The sequence below is a fragment of the Silurus aristotelis genome (assembly GCF_946808225.1).
Source record: "Silurus aristotelis genome assembly, chromosome: 17".
In the NCBI taxonomy this organism is placed as follows: domain Eukaryota; kingdom Metazoa; phylum Chordata; class Actinopteri; order Siluriformes; family Siluridae; genus Silurus; species Silurus aristotelis.
In genome coordinates this window covers 23,727,891-23,734,684 of record NC_139590.1, presented here as the reverse complement: position 1 = coordinate 23,734,684, position 6,794 = coordinate 23,727,891, and positions in this window count along the sequence as shown.

Sequence of the window (6,794 nt, the reverse complement as noted above, 5' to 3'; positions counted from 1 at the left end):
ATCTCCTGCTGTAGAGCTCCAACCCTCGTAAACACCTTCGGGATGAATTTTTTCATGCTGACTGCACCCCAGGCATCCTCACCTCAACTACATCAGTATCCAACTTTACTAACACACATTCTTCTGGCTGAATAAGTCCCCACAAATCTCCACAAATGATGTTCTGGTAGAACATCTTCCCAAAAGAGTGGAGTTTATTCTAACAGCAAACAGGGAGGTGTCCACAAAAATATCCATAGAGGGTATTTTAGCAAGCACTGGTTATAGGCCAGGTTTTGTGCTGCATTATGAGTGATAATGTGTCTGGAATATATGAATATTATTTCATACAGTAGATGGAATATGTTCAACCTTCACCTTGTCTGCATAACATTCAGACTTCCAATTCGATGCAGGACGAGAAAGGAGAAGGAGGTGTTCAGTGAAAAGGTCCAGTCAGACCCTCCGGAGGAAAGCAAGCAGTGACAGCAAGTGTCCGATACTAACAGATGGCTCAGGACGAGTCGAAGGCCGCCGTTTCTGCTTTTTACTCTTGAAGACCGAGCCGTCATACAAAAAGCGCAGGAGGTAAACATCATCTGTTGGCTTGCCTTGTCAAATCAATGACCCGAAAAGTACGGCAGGACTTCCCCCTCTTTCATTGCTATCACAGACATGGCGTATGATCTCGGGTGTTCACGGAGAGCATCACTTCAGGCGTTTGAGGTCGGAGTGACCTAAAATGCTTATGTCTCCTGCCCAAGGCCGGTAAAAATAGCGCTGAGCATGAGAAACCACTCGATGTGACGCTGTGACCTATTTGAGAAGCAGGAGATTGCAGCAGATACACACTTATACACAGGGTCTTACAAATTCTATATTTTCTATCAAACGTGCGGAGGATCCGCTGTGGCGACCCCTAACGGGAGAAGCCGAAAAGAAAGTTTTAAGTTTTTTTTTGCTTTTGCATGCACGCATTTTAGTTTCCTTAAATTTCTAATGCGCCTGTATTGAATGTATCAGATGAATTTTGGATCCTGAATGGTCAGAGAGGGGAAGTGTTCATTCTTTTCTACAGCACCATAAACCCATATTTTGTTCACAATAGAAAATAGAAAACATATTTTTTAAGGAAAATATAAGAGGGTTTTGAATTTGATGGCTGCAACATGTCTCAAAAATTCGGGACAGAAAACTGAGGAGACTATTTGCTGAAGTTTTGGAAGATGAAAGTTGTTACATTCGTGTTTGAAACAGGATTTTAGCTGCTCAACAGTCCTGGGTCTTCTTTGTCATATTTTTAGTTTCATGTGTGCAAAATGTTTTCAATTAGTGAAACAATGAAGCCATGCTGATGTTATAGATGCACTATGTGGTTTAGCATTGTCTTGTTGAAATTTGCAATGACTGAATGAGTGTTTATAGCTGCTATAATGTAAGTAAGAACTATATGTAGCTATAAACGTAAAAACTGGGACATAGAGGTCATCATTCGATATATTACAAATCATATTGTTAAATAGGTTGGAGATCAGATTTATATTCTGAAAGTGTCCTGAGACACTTTTTCACACTGTAGACAGAACAACTTTTCTGAATTTACTGCTGCAGAACTCTTGAAGGAGACATTCCCTCGTTCTTTCTCTCTGTTTTTCACTCTGAAAAGCATCACATCAGCCCACATCAGCTCAATCTGCTGTTCATCATCGGGATGTGCAGTCCGGCGTCGTTTCTCCAAAAACACCTTTCCTTGTGTCCTAGTGTCTTTCACTCTCTCTCTCTCTTTCTCTCTCCCTCTCTTTCTTTCCCATTTACTCCACCCAAATCTTTCTCTCTCACTTTATCTTTCTCCTTGAAGTTAAGAAGTACTTAAAAATAACTATTCACCCATATTGTGCCTGAAATGTCAGAGAGAAAGATAGAGAAAGCGAGAGACAGAAAAAAAAGGAGTTTGAGCAATATGACTGTAAATATTTGTCAAGTCATTAAAGCAACCTTTGAATCTAGAGAGAGAGAGAGAGAGAGATGTCATGCTCTTGAGGAAAGTAAATCAGAAGGTCCTTTTTTTTCCTGATCGCTTGTTTTCTTTATAAATAATAAAGCACGATAGAGATGAAATTAGTTCCCATATCTCTGGATGTACACACATCTCTGGTCTAGTGCAGAGTATTCTCGGCATTATACACACACACACACACACACACACACACACACACACACACACACACACACACACACACACACACACACACACAAAACGATATAGGTTTATAAATAGCGAGGTTACTGATTCTACACGAGACATTATTGATCTGATCTGGCATAAAATACACAAATTACAGATTTCATACGTTGATAAATATTTATTTTGGTGCTTATATCAAATTGAATGTAAATAAAAGAAGAACAGGCTGCAAATCTTTTATTTTTAATAAGCTTCATGAATTCTCCAGTCTGATTGGTCGGGAGGTTTAGCAGCTAAAACATAAGCGCAACTGGAACTGTTTTTTGTGGCAAAAATTTTAACGTGGGTAAAAAAAATTTTTTTAAAACCCAATGTTTTGTAACAGTTGAATGAATAAATAAATGAGGAGTAAAACTACATCAAGTTGCAGGAAATTCATTAGTAACTTTGGAGCTTCGCTATTACGCCACTTGATGTGCGTCGTGTAAAATATTAAAAACTTTCCTAATGAATATAGATTTACTTCAAATAAAATCATCCATGAGCCATAAATAATGCAGCCTCCGATGATTAAAACGTAACCCTCAGAATGTGGCATGAGGTTCTCTCTTACATCATTTATTATTGCGCTTTTTCATTTTTTTCTTTTTAACGCGTCTAATCCGAGATAGCCGTAGGATCGGATCGTGATCTGGAATCTCATCCCGCTGCTATTTCACGCTGCTCTGATTTAATTCCGTGCAACCTTAAAATAAAATTGTGACGAGAGACGCTGCATTATTAATGTAATCCTGTTCAACGGCTCGCCGCGGTGGCGCTTTTCTCTTCCGCACACACGCGCACACACAGGACAGAGGGACTTTTCCCTTAGCAAGTTGGTCAGCATTCAGGAGCTTCTACACACCTCTTGATTCCACAAAAGTCTCTTTTGTCTCTTTAATCACACGCTTATACATCCGTTCGTCTAATTACCCATGTTTCTGAGGACTTTCTTGGAGCCTGCAAGCAAGAGGGTGGAAAGGACTGAGGGAAACAGACTGACAGATAGAGAGACAGACAGAAAGACAGAGAGACAAATATACATATAGAGAGACAGAGTAAGAGTGAATAGCAACAGGTCCATTAGCTCAAAGCCATAGGCGTCTTTCAGGTAAACAGAATGAGATCCTGGCTTTATAAACAGAGGTCATACAGGACGCCATGTCTTCTCTATTTTTACAAGAACAACCTGTTGTAGAAAGAGTAAGAATAACACCTCCGTGCTCTGTAAAATTTCACTGGGTCTGGTGGTGACGCTGACATTAACATGTAACGGTTACACGTTGAATTTATCAGGAACTTTCTGCCAGTCTATTCTCCTTGTTTTTACAGGTTTCACTGTGTTCCCTGGTGTTTTAATATGTTGAATAAATCATTAATACCATTATTATGATGCCACGGCTAATCTCACACAGAGAGAAAGATTGTCGTTACAAAAAAACCCAATGAACCATTGCTCAACATGTCTCCTTTTCCAGTGTATCTGCAACCAAACCAGTTTCTTCTCCTCTCTGTCATTGTGGAATGAAAAAACAGCTATTAAATCCACATGAATATACAGTTGTGCAGTTTGCTACAGATGCGAGCTCTGACTGGTGCGCTCTCTGACCATCCAATCAAAGAATATAAAAATGCTGTCATTATTGGACCATTGGTTCACCACATGAACTTTAAGCTATAGATGCCCACACTCATGATTCCTAAGGCCTCACAGCAGATTTCTTTGACCCTGGAAACACGTGATGTGAGGACTGAAATCTTATTGGATAGAAAATCTAACGTAAACAGACCTACTAGAACCGAAAGAAATGTTATAAATACACTAGAGAACAGACTATTGGGAATAATTTAATACTTATTCATAATCACTATATCACCATATATATATATATATACTCAGTAATCCCCCGGTTTACTTGTAATCAGTAATCCGAATTCTGACTGTAGTTTGTGCAAAAGAAAACGCATCCAAGACTTTTTATCATTGTTCTCATGTACTGGTATCCCGGCCCTGTAATAAACCCCGCCCACACGGATCGTAATTGTCCAACTCGAGTAAAATACGACACGCTTATTACAAGCTGCTGCGTACATGCCGGTTTGTTTAATATATCCCATAAGTCCCGGCTCCGCTTCAGCAATTTTTTCACGTTATTTATAAAAATAAATTGAGTCGTCGCGGAGTAAAAGGTTCTCCGTCCCTCAGGTCAGCTCAAAAGTTTTCCTCCACAGCTTTATTTAAATAATTACGTCAATGTGCAGATCTGCAGTTTCGGGTAAAAAGTTCGGACTTTTTAAAATTGCAGCCTTTGCAAGGGGGCCGTTATAATGTGCGTCAGGAGGAAAGGAGTGGCATCTCATTTGTACCGAGAAAAAACAACAACAAATTGCTGCTTTTGCAATTTTTTTTTTTACAAGAGTGTAAAAAAAAGATGTGTGCTTTAGTGTGTGCTTTTCTCAGTAAAGAAATCTAACAATAGCGATGTAAAAGAATACATGCATTATTGTTTTTATAAACACGGCTGTGCTCGGAGAACTGACGAAACGGGGGTTATATCGTTTGTAAGGAAGCCAGAACAAGCCGTGTGCGAAGTGGCGTAAAACATGCTTGGTTTGCATTTACACAGATGAGCTCCGGGTTTGTGAAAGTAATTACGTGGTAAATGGATTTGAGATTAATAACATAACCTGCGCCCGCGGGGGAGCACGCAATTAGTTCGGTGTGAAAGACAATAAAAGTCTCGATTTAAACACAAGCGCAAACACTGGAATCGGCTTTATGGGCTTTTAGAGATGATTAATAATCGAACACGAGGCAGGAAATGTCAAACGTTCTAACGTAATGTGATGTATAATGCGTCGTCGTTTGCACTGCTAGTCGTTCACCGTAAAAAAACACGCAAATGCCCGCAGGCCGTGATGCATGGAGGTGGAGGAGGCTCATGGAGACTCGTATCCTGGTCCATGCAGGTCAGGAGGTGAACCCGGAGCGCTTCACTTCATTCCGCACAACTGATGTGGGTTTGCTCGTGTTTGTACAGCAAGTCGACTGTAAAAATAGTTCTCTAAAATAGTCATGAGGTGTCGGGCCGTGTCACATCACAGGGGGCAGCCGGGTCGTACCATGTAGCGTCACTGCGGGTGGAGGAGGAGGTCAGTGTTTGATGAGTGAGAGTGGATGGGTCATTTCATGTCGGATGAATAGAGTAAAGACGGGTCACTGCGTGTTAAATCGGAGACAGGGGAGATTAATGGGTCGTTCTATTTTATATGAGTGCATGCAGATGATTTGATCCATGTCTGATTATTGGGAAGATGGCCTCTTGGTGTCATATTAGTGGATATATATATATTTTCATTTCGCAGTTGGTGTCAGATTGCACACTTACGGTCCAAACACTCGGATTAGATTAGACAGATCTCTCTGGGTAGATATGAGTGCAACATTTCCAATCACTCTGGGTAGATGTGATAAACATTCTGGATAAATGTCTCAACACTTTGGAAAGATCAGACATGCCATGACTAATCAGTCTGTAGATTGGACAGGTCTCTTTGAGACATGCTGTTCCCAATCATTATTTTAATTACTAACACTAAGCAGACTGTACATGCCGTGTCTAATCACTCCGGACAGATGGGGCACACCATGTCTAAGTTGTCTGAGTAGATCAGACACAACATGTCCACGTATTTGTTGATGTATAATCACTCTGGGTAGATTAGATAGTCCTCTCTGGATAGAGAAATTTATTTGGTCTCAGACATACTTAAAAATCCATTTTGAAGAAAAGCTAGACATGGTGAGGAGGTTGTCCAACCTCGAAGCTAGCCAGCGTGTCTCAGCCCGGGCACTGCACATTATGAGTCTGCATCTCTGGTGAGTAGGTTGTATTTTATTTACATTTTTATGTTTTGTTCATGTTATTAGACAAATATTGATTCTGACCTGCTCCAGATGATGTAGGTGCACAGTTGTGGTTGTAGTGTAGAGGTTTGGATTCTTAACTGGGTTTGTTGTTTTAGTAAAATGGTCTTCACCCTCCATATGTGAAATGTCTCTCTGTAATGCCACGCGTTGTTATATTGCGTTTTTGTACAGTATTGATGGTTTCTATAATTGTGACATGATAGTGGTGGAATTAAGAGGTGGATTAAGTCGGGTACGTCCTCACCGAAGGCCCAGGTACCAAATGTACGGCCCGCCACTGGATAAGACATGCCATGGCCAGGCATTCTGGGTAGATAGAACATTACATGTTCATACGCTCTCTGTAGATTCGAAAGGTCTCTCTGAGACATGCTGTCCCCAATCGTTCTTTATCTACATCTACAGCAACCTGGGTGACCCAGGTAACCAGTGAAGAAACTATAACATGGCTCTTCAACTGGGGGTCTGCAACCCCTAGAGGGATCCGCAAAGGCACTTCAGGGGGTCCGCAAATTAATGATGACTCACAAATCATGGTTAAGGTGCTGGGTTTCTGATCGGAAACCCCAGTGTCACCAAGCTGCCACTCTTGGGCCCTTGAGCAAGACCCTTAACCCTCTGTGCTCCAGGGACGTCGTATCTCGGCTGACCCTGCGCTCT